Source organism: Argentina anserina, chromosome 4 (genome assembly GCF_933775445.1).
Source record: "Argentina anserina chromosome 4, drPotAnse1.1, whole genome shotgun sequence".
Classification (NCBI taxonomy): domain Eukaryota; kingdom Viridiplantae; phylum Streptophyta; class Magnoliopsida; order Rosales; family Rosaceae; genus Argentina; species Argentina anserina.
In genome coordinates, this window is record NC_065875.1 from 7,326,576 (window position 1) to 7,352,081 (window position 25,506).

General features: G+C 39.4%; 1 non-coding gene and 1 pseudogene across 1 annotated transcript; one reads left to right on the top strand and one right to left on the bottom strand.

Moving 5' to 3' along the window:
* LOC126792813 (aspartate carbamoyltransferase, chloroplastic-like) lies at positions 1 to 19,649 on the bottom strand (annotated as a pseudogene).
* LOC126793009 (small nucleolar RNA R71) lies at positions 8,498 to 8,604 on the top strand. Its single transcript, XR_007671996.1, has one exon. It is a non-coding gene; the product is annotated as a small nucleolar RNA R71 (small nucleolar RNA).
* Positions 19,650 to 25,506: the final 5,857 nt, after the last annotated feature.

A 25,506-nucleotide genomic window follows, 5' to 3' on the forward strand; every position in this document is an offset into this window, starting at 1 on the left:
TTACCACCCTACTAGCAAGAGTTGCAATAGGGCCATCCTAATGTATAGGCCGTTCTTTGCTTGTCTGAAGTAGGCTGCTCTCGGATCCTCATGAATATCCAAAGTAATCTGAATGACATAGAGGATGATAAAATTAACAAATTGATAGATGAATAAGCATTAGTCTCTTTTTTTTTTTGGAATAGGAAGCGCCTGTTAAATGGGTCAAAAAAAGATTATAATTGATTACCTCATCGAGTCTAGGCAAAGGGTGCATGTGATGAGTGCTCGATTACTCGACATCAATATTTAACCTTGTACACATCATTAGTAGTATAAAGCAAGAGGGTATCGTTCACAAACCGGGGATCCAGCCAGGGCTTAGGATCACTTCAATTAACACGAATTCATAGAGATATAAATGGTTTGATTTAGATTCGGATTGAGTTATAAAAACAGTAAATAAAACCTAAACTAATATATACATGTGATCAACCAACCAACACATAAACAATTACCAAACAAATCATGTAAGAACAAAGCCATCGAATTCCCTTCTCATTCATGTTCATGCCGTAGGTATCAAGATTCCAAACTAAGTTCGATCATGCATCAAGTTCCTACTTGGTTCCTAATACATGGATACATTCAAGCTTAACTACTTGTCTTGCTACGAAATCTAACATACCAATTCATCATGCAATTACATATCACATAGAGAAATCAACATGTCTTAAGTACCTATCCACTGCCAAACTTAGAATCAAAAATCGGTGGAAAAACCAAAGAACAATTACTCCACTACTTGTATCATAATCGTTACTAACTTTGAATGATTAACATATGCAACATCAACTACTTGTCTTAATCACACGTGCAATATAAGAACACATCGAAATTTGATCAAGAACAAAAAACAATAACTCACGACATCAAAACAGAAATCATTGAAAAGAAATCGAAATCTTTAATTCATACACAATTCGAAAGAACAACTATCTCATAGACAAGATTGAATTGAACTTTAACAACACAAAAACAGAAATCATCCAAGAACAAGAACACATAAAACCGAAATAAAACATGAAGATCATAGAGTTACACTTTGAAATAATCCTACGGGGTTTATTCCAAGCAAACGCAGATCCTAGGCTACTTGCTTCGAATCCAAAGGGTGGAAAAGGATGAATTTCGGTTTTAGGATTTCTTGGAGGAAGGAAGAATGTTTCGGCAGAGCTATGGCTGGTGCTTGTGTGCAAGGTTGATGATCAATATATGGGGAGGCCGAGCCTCTATATATAGGAGTTTATTGAAGCCTCTTGCCGTCCCATTTAGGAGATAGAAACCAATTGGGAAGCTGAAATCCTCTTTGTAATGGATTTTGATTCATGTACTCCATATCCAACTTGATGTAGGAAACCAAGTCCAATAGGGAGACCACATAAGGGCTGCACGGCATCATTCTTGGTCCAACTAGGAGTAGCTAGGCCGGCCTCTTCTTCTCCTTCTTCAACTCGAATATGATTTCCTTGTCTCACTAGGAATGCATCTCGACATCCCTTCTTCCTTTCCAAATATGATTTGTCTTTCCTGAAAAGAAATCGACGATTAGGGAATAAGAAAGAATGAAAATAGGAAAGTAGAGTCCTAGTCGAGTAAGGAATCCTAACTCAATAAGGAGTTCTAACACTTAGCACAATTTCATCATCAATTCATCTAAATTCGAAATAGCTCTACTTAGAACATACACATGAAAAATATGAACCTAAAACAACTAAATAAGAAGTAACAAAGCATAAGAATATGGCATATATACATTAAGAACGTCACACTTTGTGCTCCTATTAACAACCTCACACTTAGACTTTGCTAGTCCCTTAGCAAACACTAAAAAGGGAAATCAAAACATAAAACAAAATCAAAGCAACAAAACTAACGACACACATACTAATGCCTTCAACATTTTGTCTCAGAGATCTTCAAACTCATAGAATCAAGAATAACATTCAATTGAAAAAGATAAGATGAATTCAATGGTTAATAAACATGAGATTTCGTTCAACAAGTAAGACATGGCAGAAACAAAGGTGAAATTAAGCTCGACATGTCCAAAACAAGTTCAAATTCAACTCACAAAGGATATGCACTCCAAATATTTTCTCTCAAGAACATGGCATATGCTTAAAAGCTTTTCACGCACAAGAGTTATAAACATAGTGAAATCGAAAACCTCATGAAAGATACCAATCATATGCACAAATGAACCCAAACCATATGCTTACTCATGAAACAAACTCCACAGATCAAGAGCTACTCATTTTAAGAATCATGTGAATCTTTAGAAAAGGGATAGGTTAGGCTCGGCATGGATATATTTTTCAGGGTAAAGGAATCACCAAGGTCATCCTCAAGACTTAGCATAGCAAACCATCCACCTTATGTCGCTATACTCCATAAAACAAGGGCCAAATATCATCATGTTGGACCCATTTTTCACTTTAAACATTGTGAAAACGAACAAAGGCTAAAATATAATATCATTGAGCCTTTAACAAATACGTCACAACTCCAAGTTCACATAAACAAGATGTATGCCGAGATCTTTTCATTCTTCATTCATTTTTTTCTTTTCTTGCCGTGCGCATATATACTTTTTCTCTTCTTCTTTTCACACGGCATCATTCATTTTTCTCTTTTCATACTCTTTTCATGGCATAACATACATATAATAGTATAACCCCACAGTTGAATCAAATCATCACTCCATATTATATCCAAAATCGGCTCTGCCAAGCCTCAAAGACAAGATAGAGATATAACTATACTAAGCAAGGATATAACATGTTGGTAATGAAAGAAAAGGCTTAACGTAGGCTCAAAGGGGTTAACACTAAGGTGTCCCAAACAGGGCTCAAATAGGGAATACGGCTTTTTGGCTTAAGTGGTGGAAATCCTAAAAAAATCCAACAATCCTTTTCAAAGTCAGAGTATATTATGACATAAAGCTTCGAAAGTTTCACAAAGTAAGTTCTAGCATTCTTTAGTTCATTGCAATTCTATGGCATATGAATTGATCAAAATAGATGTAATGAGGTTATAAAGCCAAGAAACGATAGAATAAAACTCTCCAAAGAAAGGCACAAGTATATGGCTCGAATCTCACATAGGTTCCATGAATCAAACAAGTAAAGAACATGCTCATTTTGTACCTAAGTTTCAAAATCCTCATCTACTACATGTTCGTACAAAATCTACACATCGATTAACCATCAAATAACAATGAAGTTCAATTCAATATCATGATCATCTATCAACCATAAATTCAAAGATCAACTCATCCTAGACAGTCAAAAGCATACCTAGGACTCAAAACAAAAACAAAACAACTTAAAAATCAAAAAATAATACCAAAAATAACACTAAAAATCAAAAATCAAAACAACAAAATCGAAACACATAAACATCAAACAATAGAATACAACGAATGATGTATACCCCACCCCACACTTAAAACTTACATTGCCCTCAATGTACAATATGATAAGCAACGAGAATTTAAAAGAGACAATGGATAGAAAATGCAAACACTCGTTGATGGCTCCTTCATTGGCTTAAGTTTAGAGTCTGTAGCCTAGACTATCTCCAAAGCACCACTTGCTTGCCGTAGGATCAAGGAGAGACGTCTCCTCAATCACATGATTCTCCATATTCTCCAAATAAGGCTTCAAGCAATGTCCATTGACCTGAAATTCGGTGCCTTCCACCATACTCTTGATCATGATAACACCAGAAGGAAAAACCTTAGTAATAATGAAAGGACCTATCCATCTAGAACGTAATTTACCAGGAAACAACTTAAGTCGAGAATTAAACAAAAGAACTTTCTGCGCAACGACAAAGTTTTTCTTCCTAATCATGCGGTCATGGAATGTCTTAGTCTTCTCCTTGTAAACCATTGCTGAATCATAGGCCTCATTTCTAATCTCTTCAAGCTCATGCAATTGCAACTTCCTATGCAATCCGGCCTCATCAATGTCCATGTTAAAATTCTTCACAGCCCACCATGCACGATGTTCAAGGTCCACAGGAAGATGGCACGCCTTGCCATAGACTAATCGAAATGGTGACATGCCAAGAGGAGTCTTGTATGCCGTCCTATAGGCCCAAAGAGCATCATCCAATCGTTGAGACCAATCCTTGCGTGATGGTCCAACAGATTTCTCCAAAATTCTCTTGATCTCACGATTAGATAGCTCCACTTGTTCACTTGTTTGGGGGTGATAAGGCATAGCAACCTTATGCTTGATTCCATACTTCTTCAACAACGCCTCAATGGTCCGGTTGCAAAAGTGAGATTCTCCATCACTAATGATAACTCTCTGCATACCAAACCTAGAGAAAATGTTAGAACGAAGGAAATCTGCAACAACTCGAGAATCATTAGTCCGGGTGACTTTTGCTTCCACCCATTTCGAAACATAATCAACACAAACGAGTATGTACAAGAAACCAGTAGAGCTAGGAAAAGGTCCCATGAAATCAATACCCCAACAATCAAATATTTCAACATATATAATCGGTGTCATAGGCATTTGATCCCTAGATCCTAAGTTTCCCATGCGTTGGCATCTATCACAAGTCATGCAAAAATAATATGCATCTTTGAAAATCGTAGGCCAAAAGAAACCACATTCTAACACCTTAAGAGCAGTCCTACGTGAACCAAAATGTCCTCCACAAGATTCAGAATGGCAAAAAGTAAGTATAGAATGATGTTCAGATTCAGGGACACACCTCCTAATGATTTGATCAACACAATGTTTCCACAAGTATGGTTCATCCCAAACATAATACTTAGCTAATGCCTTGAGTCTATTCTTTTGAGCATGCGATAAAGTATCCGGAAATTGCTTAGAAACAAGATAATTCACAATATCTGCATACCATGGCTCACTTACCTTAACTCGAAAGAGTTGCTCATCCGGAAAGCTCTCTTGGATAGCTAAGGGCTCGGCATCTCTCACCAAACGACTCAAATGATCCGCCACAACATTGTCATTTCCCTTCTTGTCCTTGATCTCAAGATCGAACTCTTAAAGTAGAAGAATCCATCGAATCAATCTTGGTTTGGCATCCTTCTTCATCATTAAGTACTTCAAAGCTGCATGGTCAGTGTAAACAATAACTTTGGATTGAAGTAAGTAAGAACAAAACTTATCTAGAGCAAAGATCACGGCAAAAAGTTCTTTTTCAGTTGTGGTGTAGTTTTGTTGAGCATCATTGAGTGTTCGTGTGGCGTAGTAGATGGCGTAGGGCTGCTTGTCCTTCCTCTGCCCTAGCACGGCTCCAACTGCATAGTCGGAGGCATCACACATCAACTCAAATGGCAAGGACCAATCCGGCGGTGCCATGATAGGTGCTGAAGTTAAGAGCTTCTTCAAAGTCTCGAATGCAAGCTTGCAATCATCATCAAAGTGAAAGGGAACGTCCTTTTGAAGCAATGAACTCATTGGTCTCGCAATCTTGGAAAAGTCCTTGATAAACCTACGATAGAAACCTGCATGTCCAAGAAACGATCGAACATCCCTCACACTTGTGGGGAGGGGTAAGTGACGCACAAGATCTATTTTAAACTTATCAACCTAAATTCCTCTAGATGAAACAATATGGCCTAAGACAATGCCTTGCGTGACCATGAAATGACATTTTCCCAATTCAAAACCAAGTTAGTTTCTTCACAACGTTTAAGCACTAATTCAACATTCTCTAGGCAAGTTTCGAAATCTTCACCATAGACAGAAAAATCATCCATGAAAACTTCAATTTTAGAACTAATATACTCAGAGAAAATGTGATACATACAACGTTGAAACGTACCTGGAGCGTTGCATAAACCAAAAGGCATGCGACGATAAACAAAAACGTACCAAAAGGGCATGTGAATGTAGTCTTCTCTTGATCTTCTTCCGCAACACTTATTTGGTTGTATCCACTATATCCATCAAGGAAACAATAGAAGGAATGACCAGCTAACCTCTCAGGAATTTGATCAATGAATGGCAATGGCATGTGGTTCTTCCTTGTTGTAGCATTGAGCTTCCTATAGTCGATACACACTCGATGACCGGTCACTGTCCTTTGAGGCTCCAACTCATTATCTTTGTTCTTCACCACCGTGATGCCTGACTTCTTTGGCACAACTTGAATGGGAGAGATCCACCTACTATCTGAGATGGGGTAGATCACGCCACAATCGTGCAACTTAGTGATTTCATCCTTGACAACTTGCATCATTGGTGGGTGAAGGCGTCTCTGAACTTCCTTGGTTGGTTTGGCACCATCTTCAAGCACAATTCGGTGCACACACATGGTAGAGCTAATTCCTTTGATGTCGGCTAAGGTCCATCCTATTGCCATCTTGTGCCTCTTCAACACTTCAATCAATCTCTCCTCTTGTTCCTTGTTGAGTGCAGAGGAAATGATCACGGGCAATGTATCCTCATCTCCCAAAAATGCATACTTCAAGTGGTCTGGAAGAACCTTAAGATCAAGCTTCGGAGCTTGCACCACAGAAGGAAGATTCTTGTTAATAGTTAAGAGAATTGGACTAGGAGAAACATAGCTTACCTCACGTGCAACCTCAAGAGAGGTCACGTTCTCAAGAATGAAGGATGGCACGGCATCATTAGCTTCTAACTCAGAAATGTTAAAGCCATCATTTGTAAATCCGGCCCCTTGGGCAATGGTGAGTGCCAACTCGTCATTTGTCAAGGTATCTAGATAGTTATCTGTAAGGGAATCCAGAATGTCAACTGAAAAACAATGACTTAACTCCGAAAGAGGATACCTCATAGCTTCAAAGATGTTGAAGCTAATCACTTCACCATCAAACTCAAAGGTAAGTGATCCACTAAACACATCAATTTTTGTTCGTGCATTCCTCATGAAGGGACGGCCCAACAAGATAGGGACCTCCTTGTCATCTGCCTCAGTTGGCTCCATGTCAATGACATAGAAGTCGGCATGGAAGATTAAGCTCGAAACCTGCACAAGAACATCTTCAACATATCCCAAAGGGACTTTGTTGGAACAATCAGCCAATCTAATCACAACATTGTCACGTTTCAAATCACCTAGACCTAGGTCCTCATAGATATAGTATGGCATTACATTGATAGATGCACCTAAGTCTAGCATTATCTTTTCAAATGTCATGTTTCTGATTGTACAAGGGATATAAAAACTCCCTGGATCCTTAAGCTTTGGTGGTAGCTTCCTTTGGAGCACGGCAGAAACCGTCTCACTCATTGTGACAACCTCCTTCTCTCGAGTCATCCTCTTGTTGGTGCACAATTCTTTCAAAAACTTAGCATACCTAGGATTTTGTTGTATATATTCAATAAGAGGCATGTTCACTTCCACCTTCTTGAAAATGTCGAGCATGGCTTGATCAGAGTCATCCTTCTTTTGCTTTGCAAATCTACTAGGGAAGGGAACACAAGGAAGATCATTAGTTGAAACCAAACCACTAGAGTTAGGATCATTACCTTTGTCATGCACGGCATGATCTCCATGGGGTAGAGGCACGTCATCATTTTCCTTAGAGGAGGCAGGGTCCTTCTCTAAGTCCTTGACATTGAAACTCTCGACCTCTTGTCCTTTAGAAGGCATGGCCTTCTTCTTTTGTTGCAATGGAGCATCCAAGATCCTCCCACTTCTTGTAATTATGGTCTTCATGTTAGGATTAGACTCAGTTTGGCTCGGCAAATTCCCTCCTTCATGGATCTTGCCCATGAAGTCGATCACTTGTCCCATCTGCTTCTTAAGCTCGGTTATGTCCTTAGAATGAGCTTGTTGACTTGTAACTAAAGCTTGACTAGCAGAGTTTAGATTTTGTTGCCCTTGAGCAAGAGACTTCAAAAGTTCATCATAGTTAGGTGAAGATGCATTATTCGAACCATGAACATTAGAGTTAAATGGAACATAACCTTGAGGTACCTGAGGCCTCACAAACAAACCTGAAGGACGAGGTCCTTGACCTTGAGCATTGGACGGTTGAGCATTGTTGCTCCAACGAAAATTTGGATGATCTCTAAGTCCAGGGTTGTATGTGTTCGAGTATGGATCGTACCTAGGCCTTTGTTGCCCCATAAAGTTCAACCCTTCTTCAGTCATTGCACCATTTGGACAATTTTCAGTCGTGTGATCTTTAAAAGAATAAATGCCACATGCTTGATTGTTGATGCTCGAACCATTGAATGTCTTGACTAGAACGTCAAGCTTCATTTCTAAAGTAGCCATCTGATTTCTTGCATCAACATTATACACCCCATGGCTCTTGCTTCCTCTCTTCTCCTTGGAACTAAATTAGCAATTGTTGTCAGCCAAGTCATCAATCAAGGTGTAAGCTTCTTGACCGCTCTTGTTCATAAATGTGCAGCCACATACCGAGTCCACCATGCTCTTATTGGTGGTGTCGAGTCCTTCATAGAAGAATTGCACCAAGTCATCCAAGGAAATACTATGGTGAGGGCACTTCCTTTGTAGTTCTTGAAATTCCTCCCATGCCTCATAGAGTGAATCACCATCTTTTTGAGTGAAGTTTTGAATCTCCCTCCTAAGTCTTTTCGTGAGTTGAGCTGGGAAGAATTGCTTCAAGAACCTCCTTGTCATTTCGTCCCATGCAGTGATGATTCCTGCAGGCAAAGAGTACAACCAACGCTTAGCATCATCCTTAAGGGTAAATGGAAACAAAAGCAACCTCAAGCCTTCTTGAGAAAGGTGATGAATCGATTGGAGCTTGCAAATGTCCAAGAACTCCCTAAGGTGAACATTACGATCTTCCATTGAAGAACCAGAGTACTTAGGCAGCTGCCCAAGCAATTGAACCGGAATGGAGAAGTTAGCTTCATCAGGTGGAGTGAAAGCAATGCATGAAGGTGATTCAGGGGTGGTGGGAATGAATGCATTCTTGAGTGCCATTGGAGCACCAACAAGAATTATGTCACGGTCCGCAATTGTGTCTATCTCTGAATTGAAGATGAAGGGAAAGGAAAGATCCTCCTCTTCTTCTGATCTAGGTGAAGAGTTTAAGATTGAATTGCTTGGAGATGTTTCGAAATTTAAAGGTCCACTTGTGAAAGAGTTGTTTAAATCTCGAAGTGCTTGAATTCGATCCTTGAGCTCTTGTGTTTTCTTAGATATCTCGGACATGCATAGTTCGTATAAGTTAAAGAGTTAGCATTGAAGAATACACAATGAACACCTAAAAATCGTGCCTTCCCTTAATCATATACACGCACACTTATGGGGAAGGGTACGGCAACTATGATGTCAAGTTTACAAAGAGTTAGTTCTATACGTTTACAAAAGTTCATACAATTCACAAGTTCTTTTTGCTATTTCAGTGATTGAACGATCGATTGATTCTAAGTTGTAAACCAAGGTGGACGTGCGGCCTAAGTATGGATGCCTAGACACAAGATCAAGTCTTTGTTTCAGAAGGCCTTGTAGCTCAATTAGAGATAGTGAACATGGTAGGACTCATTTGTTGAACTACGGAGAGCAAACTCTCTATCGACTCCATCACCGAGATGTATGTCAGTCAGTAGTTCTCTGAGATCCAATTTTGTTCACATGCACCAGAGTAATAAGAGAGCGTGCCCCTTACTCAGCTGGACTTAACCTTGTGTGTTAGACAAATCTCCAAGTGTTATAAAAGCCGCCCTCGACCTCATGCAAACTCGAAAGCTAGCATGAAGGGTTAAGGCTAATCTTAACAAAAGGGACTTTACCTATTCCTTTCGATTTACAACCTACAACAATCATTCACTCAAGTATCAAAACAAAAACTTAAGATATATTACTATATGTACAATGAAACAAAATAAGAATATACAAATGTACAATATGAACAATGAATTCGACATTAAAAGTTAGGGATCCATCTCTTATGGATCCCCGGCAACGGCGCCATTTGATGAGTGCTCGATTACTCGACATCAATATTTAACCATGTACACATCATTAGTAGTATAAACCAAGAGGGTATCATTCACAAACCGGGGATCCAGACAGGGCTTAGGATCACTTCAATTAACACGAATTCATAGAGATATAAATAGTTTGATTTAGATTCGGATTGAGTTATAAAAACAGTAAATAAAATCTAAACTAATATATACATATGATCAACCAACCAACATATAAACAATTACCAAACAAATCATGTAAGAACAAAGCCATCGAATTCCCTTCTTATTCATGTTCATGCCGTAGGTATCAAGATTCCAAACTAAGTTCGATCATGCATCAAGTTCCTACTTGGTTCCTAATACATGGATATATTCGAGCTTAACTACTTGTCTGTTGGAAAAATGGTTGGAAAAACCATTTAAAACCAAATTTTAATTGATTAATGAAATTAAGTTAAACTTATAATTAATCAAAGATGAACATAGATTTGAGTTCTCCATAATGAGGGCTACAAGATCATATGTTTGTTTGTGTAATTTGGTTTGTGGGTGAATAAGAAATTGTCACTCAAAGATGGCTACTTAGAATGAGGGAAATGTAATTGTCCCACATTGGAAAAGAGAAGTGTTGAAAAGCCTTTATATAGAATCCATTGTGTATGGATTTTAAAGTGTGTAAGCCCCCTTATACCCTCTCGCGCACGCGCATGGGGGGGTGCAAATCCTAGGTCACAAGGGAAACTCGTGTATGCCCGTGCGACCTGCGGACACGAATGCAACACCGAATTGAGGGTCTGAACGCGGATTCTTTTTGCATTTCCGAAAATTCGGTTTTGACTTTTCAAATTCTCTTGACTGTTCAAATTCTTCTTTTGTAACAACTGAGTTATTGTGTGTTATGGAGAATTATAACAGAATTGAAATCAATGTTTGTAACATATGTAACTCATATATGTTATGATCTTTTGATTTCTATAACCGCCATTTTATTTATTGCTAATTACAAATCCTCACAGTATAAATAGCCACAATCCTTTCATTGTAAAATAATCCCATTCGAAAACACATTTCTCTCCCACTCTCAAAGTTCTTAGTTCTTCTAAGGTGATAGATAGAGGTACCTTTCGAGTTCGTTGAGGGTTCTAGTTAGTAGTGCAACTTTCTAGAATTGTTTACTCGTTATATCCTGGGAGACAAGCGCCATGCATCCTTGCACCGGTAGAGGAGGCGTAAACGTCTTAAGGACAGTGTGGTATCACACACGTCTCAACTAGTTCTTCCATCACAAATCGTTCGGTATTTTTGTTGAATTTCTTTTCGTGTTCTTCATTTCTGATTTATAATTATTTATAATTCAGCTTATTAAATTATATATGCAATATATCATTGATTTTTATAACAATCTTAAGACGTTTATTTTGATATTGCTTATATAATTTGTATTCGATATTTATCTGAATTTTTTCAAGTAAACTTACACCTTGTGTGTGTGTTTCAGTTTCTAAAAAATGACTAACGGAGAAAATTCTGGAAATGGCAAGGGACCTTTGGTGCCAACTGTGCCTATTGCTCCCGTTGTACCTGTCTCAGTATCCCATGGGGAAAAACCTGAGAAGTTCAACGGTTTGCATTTCAAGAGGTGGCAACAAAAGATAATGTTTTATCTGACCACTCTGAATCTTGCAAGATTTTTGACGGAGAATGCTCCTGAGTTAAAGGAAGATGACCATGGCGATCAAGCAAAGATTGCTATTGTGAATGCATGGAATAATTCTGACTACTTATGTAGGAATTATATCATGAATGGTCTAGCCGACTCATTGTACAATGTGTACATTAGAATGGGAACGGCAAAGAAGCTATGGGAATCCTTGGAAAAAAAAAAATATAAAACCGAGGATGCCGGCGCCAAGAAGTTTATCGTGGGCCGCTTCCTTGATTATAAAATGGTGGATTCCAAAACTGTAATGAGTCAATTCTCTGAGATTCAGCTAATCCTGCATGAGATTCACGCTGGAGAAATGCAACTAGGTGAAAGTTTTCAAGTGGCATGTGCTATTGAAAAGTTACCACCTGCTTGGAAAGACTTCAAGAATTATTTGAAGCACAAGCGAAAGGAAATGACCATGGAGGATCTAGAGGTTAGACTTCGCATTGAGGAAGACAACCGAGGATCCGAAAAGAAAGGATGGATCAATGATGTCTCTGCCAAGGCAAACATGATGGAACATGGTCAAGGTTCCAAAAACAAGAAAGGCAAGTATCATGGGTCCAAACTGGGGCTGAAAGGAGGCATCTCCAAGAAGCCAAGGTTTGAAGGCAAGTGCTACAACTGTGACAAGACTGGTCACAAGTCTGTCGACTGCCACAAACCAAAGAGGGATAAAAGGAAGGAGGCAAACCTGATTGAGGCAGTCACTCAGGATGTTGCAGACATGAACCTCTGTTGTGTGATATCAGATGATAGCATGGAAAAAGTCAGTGATTATGACTGGGGACTAAATGACTTAGAGCTATGGTATGACCAAGCCAAGTTTTTGGATTGATCTGTAGAACAGAACATAACTGAAATTATCGAATAAATTGATGTATGTTCTTAAGGGTTTTATGAGTATAAAACTCCGTGTTGACAAATGTGTTTTGTCTGAAATTGACATAGAGTCATGGGTGGTGGATTGTTTATTGTCAAAAACTAGTTATTACACCTATATGAGTCTTCCTAATTTATGGTAGTGAAGAATATAATATATGTCAATTAACATGCACAAGTGTGAACTTGTGTAGAGACAAAACTGATTAGATCATCTTCCAAAGTGTTGAAAGAAACAATGAACCCCTTGATTTGATTCATACAGATGTGTGTGATTTAAAATCTACGGTATCTAGAGGGAATAATAAATACTTTATTACCTTCATAGATGATAGCACGAAATATTGCTATGTGTATTTGCTAAAATGCAAAAGTGAGGCCATAGAGAAATTCATTCTCAATAAAAATGAGGTTGAGAATCAACTCAACAAGAAAATTAAGGCACTAAGAAGTGACCGAGGGGGTGAGTATGAATCGCCATTTGCTGAGATTTGTGCTCAGAATGAGATTATACATCAAAGGACTGCTCCATATTCACCACAATCAAATGGTGTAGCAAAACACAAAAATCATACTCTAAAGGATATGATGAATGTTATGCTACTCAGTTTTGGGATGCCACCCAACATGTGGGGAGACGTGATTCTCACGGCAAATTACCTTTTAAATAAGGTGCCCAAAAGGAAAGAAGAGAAAACTCCATATGAGTTATGGAAAGGGAGAAAACCATCCTACAAATACTTAAAAGTATGGGGATGTTTGGCAAAAGTGAAAATTCCTAAACCTAAAAGGTGAAGAATTGGCCTGAAACAGTGATTGCATCTTTATTGGATATGCACATAACAGTTCGGCTTATCGATTCCTAGCCCACGATTCGAATATTCCTGAAATTCATAAGGATACGATAATGGAATCGAGAAATGCATATTTCTTTGAAAATTTATTTCCACGGAAGTCTAGAGAGGAATTTAATTCTTCTAAACGGGCACGTGAAGACAACCGAGCCGAAACTGATGATGCTCAGGATCAAGAATCTGAGTCCAAGTCCGAATCTGAGTTTGAGGTTGAACCTAGACGAAGTAAAAGGGCAAGGACCGCAAAGTCCTATGGACCTGACTTCTTGTCATATATGGTTGAAGGTGATCCCCATACCTTCAAAGAGACAGTTAGCTCTATTGATGGTCCTCTATGGAAAGAAGCAATCAAAAGTGAGGTTGACTCCATCATGCAAAATCACACTTGGGAATTAGTGGATTTGCCACCTGGATGTAAGCCTTTGACTTCCAAGTGGATTTTCAAAACGAAATTAAAAGTTGATGGGTCAATAGACAAGTACAAGGCTAGACTTGTTATTAAAGGCTATAGGCAAAATGAGGGTTTGGTTTATTTTGACACTTATTCTCCTGTGACGAGAATAACATCCATACGGATGGTACTTGCAAGTGCAGCGTTGCACAAACTTGAAGTACACCAAATGGATGTAAAGACGGCTTTCCTAAATGGAGATGTAGAAGAAGAAATCTACATGGAACAGCCAAAAGGTTTTTCTGCTCCTTCTCAGAGTAAGAAGGTGTGCAGATTGGTTAAGTCATTATATGGCTTAAAACAAGCACCAAAACAATGGCATGAGAAATTTGATAATGCCATGATCACCAGTGGATTTAGAATAAATGAAGGTGATAAGTGTGTATATATCAAAGACACTGAAAATGGATATATCATTTTATGTCTGTATGTGGATGATATGCTTATCGTTGGGAGCAACGATAAGATGATCAAGTCTACTAAAGACATGTTGAATTCTAAGTTTGACATGAAAGACTTGGGACTTGCTGATGTCATTTTAGGAATCAAAATTACGAGAACATCAGAAGGGCTAGTGTTGAGTCAAACACACTATGTGGACAATATTCTTGGGAAATTTGACAAGGAAGGTTCTGGAATTGTCAGAACTCCTGTAGATTTGAATCTACATTTGTCCAAGAATAAAGGTAAAAGTGTTTCTCAATTACTGTATTCAAGAATAATTGGGAGTCTAATGTACTTAACAAGTTGTACAAGATCTAGCTTATGCGGTTCATAAGCTAAGTAGGTACACGAGTAATCCTGGAGCTATGCATTGGCAAGCGATTGGAAGAGTACTCAAATACCTAAGGTATACTCGTACCTACGGGTTGCACTACACATCATACCCAGCTGTTATAGAAGGGTTCACTGATGCGAACTGGATATCTGACATGAAAGACTCAAAGTCTACTAGCGGATATGTATTTACGCTAGGGGGTGCAGCCGTGTCCTGGAAGTCCTCAAAACAAACAGTCATAATTAGATCCACAATGGAGTCTGAGTTTGTAGCACTAGACAAATGTGGGGAGGAAGCAGAATGGCTACGCCAGTTCATAGAGGACATTCCTAGATGGACAAAACTTGTGTCTGCGATTAGTATACATTGTGATAGTCAATCTGCAATTAGCAGGACACAGAGTAAGATGTATAATGGTAAGTCTAGACACATTCGTCGAAGACATAATACCATTAGACAACTACTCTCAACTGGAGTTATCTCTATAGACTATATAAAGTCTAAGGATAATATTGCTGATCCTTTAACTAAAGGGTTAAACAGAGAGTTAGTTGAAAAATCATCGAAGGGAATGGGACTAAAGCCCATTGGAAATTAAAAATCACTACAGTGGATACCCAACCTAGCTGACTGGAGATCCCAAGATCTAGGTTCAAAAGGGAAAACCAAACTGTAGAGATTAGTTTGGATCACTGTGGGGAGTTCCCCAAGTCCATTCATATGATAAAAACCAGTGATACCCGTAAAGGATGAGGTTAAGTTAAAACTTTTAATGATTCTTATGCGTTGAGAAATCGAGCAGAGTAATGCGGGTTACTCTTAATTAAGAGATCACCTATGCAAGAGAGAAGTGGGGCCGCTTCTAGGGGAGTTAATGAGGGCATAACTCTTATCAAACTACTTGCAGAACCAGGCGTGTGTTCCATGGCCAAAATGGGCACAAAAATGAGAACCGAAGTGTACCAGGGAGACTCCTGTGTAAAGTATGTTATCATTTACACAAATGACGAATAGTTCAAAGACATCGCGTCTACTATTTAGTTAGTAAAGTAAGCATACTTTTATAAGGGAAGGTTCAAAGGGTCAAACCTACCTATCCTATGCAGGTTTCAACCGTAGAAATCTATCACCAAATTCTATCGAGTCTTTGGTGGCCAATTTCATTCATGTGGGGAATTGTTGGAAAAATGGTTGGAAAAACCATTTAAAACCAAATTTTAATTGATTAATGAAATTAAGTTAAACTTATAATTAATCAAAGATGAACATAGATTTGAGTTCTCCATAATGAGGGCTACAAGATCATATGTTTGTTTGTGTAATTTGGTTTGTGGGTGAATAAGAAATTGTCACTCAAAGATGGCTACTTAGAATGAGGGAAATGTAATTGTCCCACATTGGAAAAGAGAAGTGTTGAAAAGCCTTTATATAGAATCCATTGTGTATGGATTTTAAAGTGTGTAAGCCCCCTTATACCCTCTCGCGCACGCGCAGGGGGGGTGCAAATCCTAGGTCGCAAGGGAAAATCGTGTATGCTCGTGCGACCTGCGGACACGAATGCAACACCGAATTGAGGGTCGGAACGCAGATTCTTTTTGCATTTCCGAAAATTCGGTTTTGACTTTTCAAATTCTCTTGACTGTTCAAATTCTTCTTTTGTAACAACTGAGTTATTGTGTGTTATGGAGAATTATAACATAATTGAAATCAATGTTTGTAACATATGTAACTCATATATGTTATGATCTTTTGATTTCTATAACCGCCATCTTATTTATTGCTGATTGCAAATCCTCACAGTATAAATAGCCACCATCCTTTCAGTGTAAAATAATCCCATTCGAAAACACATTTCTCTCCCACTCTCAAAGTTCTTAGTTCTTCTATGGTGATAGATAGAGGTAACTTTCGAGTTCGTTGAGGGTTCTAGTTAGTAGTGCAACTTTCTAGAATTGTTTAGTCGTTATATCCTGGGAGACAAGCGCCAAGCATCCTTGCACCGGTAGAGGAGGCGTAAACGTCTTAAGGACAGTGTGGTATCACACACGTCTCGACTAGTTCTTCCATCACAAATCGTTCGGTATTTTTGTTGAATTTGTTTTCGTGTTCTTCATTTCTGATTTATAATTATTTATAATTCAGCTTATTAAATTATATATGCAATATATCATTGATTTTTATAACATTGTCTTGCTACGAAATCTAACATACCAATTCATCATGCAATTACATATCACATAGAGAAATCAACATGTCTTAAGTACCTATCCACTGCCAAACTTAGAATCAAAAATTAGTGGAAAAACCAAAGAACAATTACTCCACTACTTGTATCATAATCGTTACTAACTTTGAATGATTAACATATGCAACATCAACTACTTGTCTTAATCACACATGCAATATAAGAACACATCGAAATTTGATCAAGAACACAAAACAATAACTCACGGCATCAAAATAGAAATCATTGAAAAGAAATCGAAATCTTTAATTCATACACAATTCGAAAGAATAACTATCTCATAAACAAGATTGAATTGAATTTTAACAACACAAAAACAGAAATCATCCAAGAACAAGAACACATAAAACCGAAATAAAACATGAAGATCATAGAGTTACACTTTGAAATAATCCTACAGGGTTTATTCCAAGCAAACGCAGATCCTAGGCTACTTGCTTCGAATCCAAAGGGTGGAAAAAGATGAATTTCGGTTTTAGGATTTCTTGGAGGAAGGAAGAATGTTTCGGCAGTGCTATGGCTGGTGCTTGTGTGCAAGGTTGATGATCAATATATGGGGAGGCTGAGCCTCTATATATAGGAGTTTATTGAAGCCTCTTGCCGTCCCATTTAGGAGATAGAAACCAATTGGGAAGCTGAAATCCTCTTTGTTATGGATTTTGATTCATGTACTCCATATCCAACTTGATGTATGAAACCAAGTCCAATAGGGAGACCACATAAGGGCTGCACGGCATCATTCTTGGTCCAACTAGGAGTAGCTAGGCCGGCCTCCTCTTCTCCTTCTTCAACTCGAATATGATTTCCTTGTCTCACTAGGAATGCATCTCGACATCTGTTCTTCCTTTCCAAATATGATTTGTCTTTCCTGAAAACAAATCGACGATTAGGGAATAGGAAATAATGAAAATAGGAAAGTAGAGTCCTAGTCGAGTCCTCATCATCAATTTATCTAAATTCGAAATAGCTCTACTTAGAACATACATATGACAAATATGAACCTAAAACAACTAAATAAGAAGTAACAAAGCATAAGAATATGACATATATACATTAAGAACGTCACACTTTGTGCTCCTATCAGCATGATCACAGCATGCTTCTGCATCACATCTAAAACATGACGATCAACAATGCACTTGCCTCGAGCTTTTTCATAGAGGTCGATTCTTTCTCCAAACCGTTCATGCTGGATGCGAGTTTGATAAAGAACATCACACTTGGAAGCAACTTCCATCAAATCAGCACTTTCTTCCCACTCAACTTTCTTTGACGTCAAATAATCTTTTATATCATTCTGTCAATGGAATATAAAAATCAGTTAGACTCAAAATCACGGGTTCGATACTAGACTTCCTTCCATGGCCATATTTTGATAAATTCAGCAAAACTGAAAGATATGCAAAATATCCTGTCTGGATATTTACCTTCATTTTAACTACATCAGGGGATACAAAATAGATCTTCACATTGTTATACTTAGCAAGCAAGCATGCCAATGAGCGCACTGTCCTTCCATTAGCAAGATCACCAACAAGCGCAACTTTAATTCCATCCAGCTTTCCTAGCTCTCTTTCAATAGTGTAGATATCTAAAAGAGCCTGCAGGCGCAAACAATCAAATTTAATTTATTAATCTGGATGAAGGATACCAAAACTAAACCAAACTATCTAGTAGAATGCCTCAGATACAAAGCCAAATTTGTCATTGACATGGACACGCATACAAATCAGCATCTATAATCATATAGATAGTAGGGTTTACATCAACACCTAATTGTTTCTTCTTTTCTAACTTACCTCTCTTATAACTAATTAAAGGGTTGCCAAGTTTGGCTCTTGATTTCTACAATACATATAAAGGACATAAACATAAATAAAACACAAGAATGACACAGCCAGTTTTTCTTGGCTATACATACAGATTTTTTACATAATTTGAGCCTTTAAAATTCACTTTCTCTCAATCAATGGCAACAATAAACAACTTTCAGCATACCTGTGTTGGATGTTGTCTAGGACCATCTCCCGCATTAATTATAGGAATGCCAGCACTTGCTGCAGCTCTTTTTCGCTACACCACTCTCAATGTGACGCATTACAATTATATCCGAGCAGCCTTCAACAGTTCTTACAGAATCTGAAAATGAAGCGCCACTAGATTCATGACCTAGTTGTAGTAAAACCATCTCTTTAAAAATCGGGTAAGTAATACTGTAATAGAACAGGGATACCCTCAAGAGTCTCTCCTTTAGCTGCTGAAGAAAACTCCCTTGCATTTTCAGTCGTCAAAACTTCCCCTCCCAACCGCTTCATGGCAGACTCGAATGAAAGTCTAGTTCTTGTTGATGGTTCATAAAAGAGTGTAGCCATAAGATAACCCTTGAGAATTTGGCTTCCCCTTGAGTACTTCTCGATATACTCCATCCCGCGTGCAACTCCAAAAATAGCACTGAGAATATCTCTATCAAAATGTTGAGCTTCAATCATATCATCAAGTTGAAACTTCATCCCTTTTGAAAGGAGATGAATTTTCAATTCTCAATGCATTTCACACAATGGTATTCTCCTGTGACAATTTTGTAGCCTGTTCAAAATTTGATAACGTACCACTGGGTAACAGCCTCGACTGTGGTAGGTACATGGAGTAGGAGTAACCAGATTGTTTACAGATGACATCTACATAAGTGCTCCTGAAATCTCTATAGCACGTCGTTGTTTTGTGAAATGACATGATCCCTGGAGATGAATATGAAAACAGTAATGGCGATGTAGCCATTTCAATATGTGAAACTACCTCGATGGGAACTTGAAGCAAGCTGAAGCCTCTCTGCATGTAACATAAAACTGGAAATTCAATTCATGTAATACAATTGCACTCGCCGGCACACCACTGGGGTTTTCAATATGTGAAACTACCTCGATGGGAACTTGAAGCAAGCTGAAGCAAAATAAGTAATTGGCTAGTACTTCTTGTCTGTTGTACACATAGTTAGTAGTTACAAAACAGAGGAAACTAAAAGAAATCAGCCCAGTTTTCAAATTATGAGAATTCTTCAGAAAGCACATTTCCCCAATGATCAGTTCTGATATTAAGACGGTGACTTGTGGAGATGACAAAGGTTTTGAGCAGAAAAAAAAAACAACAATCAAAACGCAAGGAATCCCAAGGATCATCATAAACCTCCAAAAACACCTAAACAGAAAGAATATAATATATCCAATGCAGAAATTCAAACTGTTTCATCAGTTTACAGATACAACCTCAGACCATTTGTGCTCTTTGTAACTATGTAACTGTTAGTGTGATTAACTTTAGCATGATTAACTCCGTAAATCACGGGCGTGATTCACGGAGGATATCAAGGAAACATTTGTCGCCGAATGTACTTTAGTTAGCTTATATAGGCCAGTTTGATCTTGTATAGATTTATTAAGTGATCAAATAAAACACTTACCTTATTCTTGTTGGTATCAGAGCCCTACTCTGTTTTTTCTGGGCTTGTTCTTTCCTTGCAGTTTTGGTGCGAGCTCGCCAAGCCGAGCTTGCTGTCACCCTCACTCGGAGCACAACCCGTCGGCGACGTCAGCAAGCTGCTAACACGGAGACGCGGAGCCTCCGGTTCTTGAAGCAAGCTGCCGTGATTGTTGAAGCCTCTTGTTTCTGACGTAGGACCGTCCAACTACTTCACCAACCGACGTCGTTGCCCCACTGGTTTAGCCCGTGCAGTTGGAATACCCCGACTCGGAGCCCCGCCGATCAGCCCAGTACCCCGCCGAGCTCCTCGCCATCCTTGAAGCGGTCTCTGATCTCCTCTCCGGCGTCGTCATCTCTTGCCGCCACTGCACGCTCGCCACTGCAACCGCCTGACGTCATGCACTGATCTCGCCGTCGCACGCCAGGCACCGCTCTTTGGACCCCGGCACCGCTGCACCGCTCCCTCTGGCCGCCGCGAAATCACTGCTCGACGCCCGACCCGCTTCCTCGAACACGCGCGTCCTCCAGCTTCGACCCGCCCGGCCCAACTTCGACCCGCCCAGCCCGGCCCTCATTCGATCCGTATCCGACCCGACCTGGATTCGACCCGGAGTAACTAAGGCTCCTAGTACAGATGATATTATTGCCTACACTAAATGGGATGATGATGATGGCTTTGTGATGTCCGTCTTATGGAAAGCTATGAATGAAGAGATAATTGATCTGGTGGAGGCATGTGACACTGCGCAGGCAATATGGCTGACACTTGAAGGCTTATATACTAATGACTCTGATTTCATACAGGTTCATGAGTTAATGTGCACCGCTTTGGCGATGCAACAAGATGGGCAACCAGTGGCGCAATATTTCACCTAACTAAAAAATATTTTGGCTGAGATTGATGTGAAACGTCCTTGCATGATCAAACATCAGGAGGATATTGTTTGGTACCAACGTGAGAAGGAGCTTGAACGAGTTCACCATTTTCTGAAAGGTCTTGATGCCAAACATAATGGTGCGAAAGGGGAATTGCTCCGATAAGCCGAGCCCCCTAGTTTAATTATAGCTTTCACATATATCCGTAAGGATGAATCTCACCAGGAAAGCCTTCTTCGAACACAAGTTAAAGTTTCCAGCCTTACCGTTCGTGCTAGATCTCCAGAACCATCCCTCCAGCAGGCCATTTCAGCTCCACTTCATCAGCGAGGACTGCCACCAGGCTTCGGGAATCAGCCTTGCCCTCCTTGCTCTTATTGCCATGATATTAATCATGCTCGTTCGACCTGTTGGAAGCTGTATCCACATCTTCGGCCTAAGAGGCCTATTTCCCGTCCCAAGGCGAAAACAACTATTCAATTCATCCAGGAATCTGATATATATGGTGTGGTTGGACATGTTAATCATACAACATGTAGAACAATACCTACCGCATCCATAGCTGGTCGTGGAAAAATTGGTATGGCTTTAAATATTTCTAACTTTGTTGGTTTTGATACATGGATTATTGATTCGGGTGCATCTGATCATATGACTTATGACAAATCTTATTTTACCGTATTGTCTCCTCCACTAGTAACCTATGTTACTAATGCTAACGGTGAGGCATTCCCCGTATTAGGGAAAAGGGTCAGTTCGTATTACTCCCATAATAGAGCTTCAAAATATGCTCTATGTACCTGCTTTATCTCATCATTTGATATCTGTTCCCCAATTGAACACTGACGCTAAGTGCTCTGTGACATTTTTTCCTATGTATGTGATATTTCAGGATCTTTTCACCGGGGAGTTTATTGGTAGGGGGTATTTGAGGGGCCGGTTGTTTCATCTGGATCAGACATATGCTGGGGAGAAACCAAGGGCACAGTCTCAGACCGCTTTAATCTCCACTTCTGACAAGCTAAGTGAAGTTTGGTTATGGCATCGTCGCTTAGGGCATCCATCTTTTAGTGTTATGAAAAAATCTATGCCTACTTTGTTCATTAGTGTGGATGAGTCACTTTTACGGTGTGAGACATGTGTTTTGGGTAAGAGTCATCGATCTACTTATTCCCCCTAGTACTTCTAATAAACGAATTCTCCCTTTCGAATTAATTCATTATGATGTTTGGGGACCCTCCAAAGTGTCTACTGTGTCAGGGATGCGGTATTATGTGTCATTTATTGATGATTGCACCCGTTTTTCGGGGATTCTTCTCCTCAAAACTAAAGATGATATTTTTCCAGCTTTTCAAGCCTTCTATAACACTGTCCAAACACAATATAATGCCACAGTTAGAGTTCTTCGTTATGACAATGGAGGTGAATATGTGAATCATGTCTTTCAGGAATTCTTTAACACACACGGAATTGTTCATCAAACAACGTGTCCTTACACACCTGAGCAGAATGGAGTTTCTGAAAGGAAAAATCATCATTTACTTGATATGGCTCGGTGTATCCTTTTTAGTGCCCATATGCCTCAGTACCTTTGCGGTGATGCTGTCATAACTTCCACCCACCTCATTAACCGTCTTCCCTCTCGTGTCCTTCAGGGAAAGGTACCGTATGAGGTGCTTGCATCTCATGTCTCCTTACCCTCTTTTCATAATCTTCAGGCTCGTGTTTTCGGTTGTGTTGCTTTTGTCCATCTGCCAAAACACCTGAGGTCTAAGTTAGATGCCCGAGCCGTTAAATGTGTGTTTGTTGGATATGGAGGACATCAGAAAGGGTACCGCTGCTATCATCCTCCTACCAGGAAGTACTATGTTACTATGGATGTTACTTTCTTTGAGGACATGAGCTATTTTTCCTCTTCCGATACTGCTCTTCCGGGGGAGAATTCGTATTTTGAAGAGCTGTATCCTGGCAAGGGGGAGACAAGTACACCAGTAGATATGGTGACAAATACGATTGAGATTACTAATATGTCAACTACACACCCACCATCAGATGATTCCAGTGTCATCACTCCAGAGATTCAGGTACCAGAAGATGACAACACAACTGCCCCTCATGTCTCCCATACTACTGTTTTTACACCTGACCAATGCTCTCCTGGTATGAAAGATCACTCATCTGAGGTTAGTCATTCTATCAGGACTGATACTAGTGAAGCTAATAGTAAACAGTATATCTTGCCAAATAGGTCTACTCGAGGTCAGCCAACAACAAAATATGAACCTACCCTTCAAGTTAAAGCTAAGTATCCTGTGGCAAATTTTATGTCTACCAAAAGATTGTCTAAGTCATATGAATTATTTGTGAATCAAATATCTACTGTATCAGTGCCTAACAAAGTACATGATGCATTGGGAGATCCAAAATTGAGGAAAGCAATGGAGGAAGAGATGGAAGCATTACAAAAGAACAATACTTGGGAACTTGTCTCTCCACCAAATGGCAAGAAGACTGTGGGATGTCGTTGGGTGTTTACAGTGAAGCATAATCCAGATGGGTCAGTGAGCCGGTATCAAGCACGCCTAGTAGCAAAGGAGTTCACCCAGACATATGGCATAGACTATGATGAGACATTTGCACCTGTTGCAAATATAAACACTATTCGGGTATTGCTCTCTTGTGCTGCTAACTTAAACTGATTACTTAGACAGTTTGATGTTAAGAATGCATTCCTCCATGGAGAACTTACAGAAGAAGTGTACATGGATCTTCCGCCTGGATATGCGTCCGCTTCTCCAAGTAACTCTGTATGCAGATTGAGAAAGTCTTTGTATGGTCTTAAACAATCACCTCGTGCTTTGTTTGGAAGATTCTCACAATTCATGAGGAAAATTGGCTACAGACAGAGTAATTCAGACCACACATTATTTCTCAGTCATCAACAAGGAAAGGTAACAGCCCTAATTATATATGTTGATGATATGGTAGTTACTGGGAATGATACTGTTGAGGTGGATAGATTACAGAAACAACTAGCCACAGAATTTGAGATGAAAGACCTAGGTACACTCAGGTACTTCTTAGGCATGGAGGTTGTGAGGGGAAGTGATGGTATCTATCTGTGTCAGAGAAAGTACATCCTTGATCTACTAACGGAGACTGGTATGCTGGATTGCACTCCCATTGATACTCCTATAGAGCAGAACCATCGGTTAGCAGAATATCCAGATCAAGTGCGTACTAAAAAACCTCGTTATTAGAGGCTAGTTGGACGCCTGATTTAATTATCACATGCCAGACCAGATGTTGCGTAGGCAGTAAGTGTAGTGAGTCAGTTCATGCATAATCCCAGTGTGGACCACATGGATGCTGTTGTGAGGATTTTGAGGTACTTGAAGTCAGCACCAGGGAGAGGAGTAATGTTCTCTAATCACAGTAATATCCTTGAGGTTTGTGGTTTCACAGATGCAGACTGGGCTGGAAATATTACAGATCGGAGATCCACATCAGGGTACTTTATCTTTGTTGGGGGTAATCTTGTTACATGGAAGAGTAAGAAACAAAAGGTGGTAGCTGAGTCTAGTGCTGAAGCAGAATACAGAGGTATAGCTCAAGGAGTGTGCGAATTATTATGGCTTAGAAATTTGCTATAAGATTTGGGTCTTAAGCATGAGTATGCTATGCAGCTGTACTGTAATAACAAGGCAGCTATTGATATTTTACAGAATCTTGTGCAACATGATCGTACAAAACATTTGGAGCTTGATCGTCACTTTATAAAGAAGAATCTAGACACGAAAATCATTAGTTTTCCTTTTGTTCCTACAGAAGAGCAACTTACCGATATGCTCACAAAAGGAGTGTCTAAGAAAACTTTTTATGACTCACTTAGCAAGTTGGGCATGGTTGATGTATATGCACCAACTTGAGAGAGAGTGTTAGTGTGATTAACTTTAGCATGATTAACTCCACTTTAGCATGATTAACACCGTAAATTACGGGCGTGATTCAAGGAGGAAATCAAGGAAATATTTGTCGCCGAATGTACTTTAGTTAGTGTCACAGGGTTGTAGTCTAGTATTAAACTTTTTGCCCTATGATGGCGTTAGATAGCCTCTCCTACCTAACCAGCCTATTTACATTCACACACTCGTGTCGAGTTACACAGCGGATTCTAATTCTTATGAGCTACAATGGGACATTCAACATACACACTCAAACATTCAACACACACACTCACAAGACACTCGTGTTTACGGGGACCCATCCCCAACCTTTAACT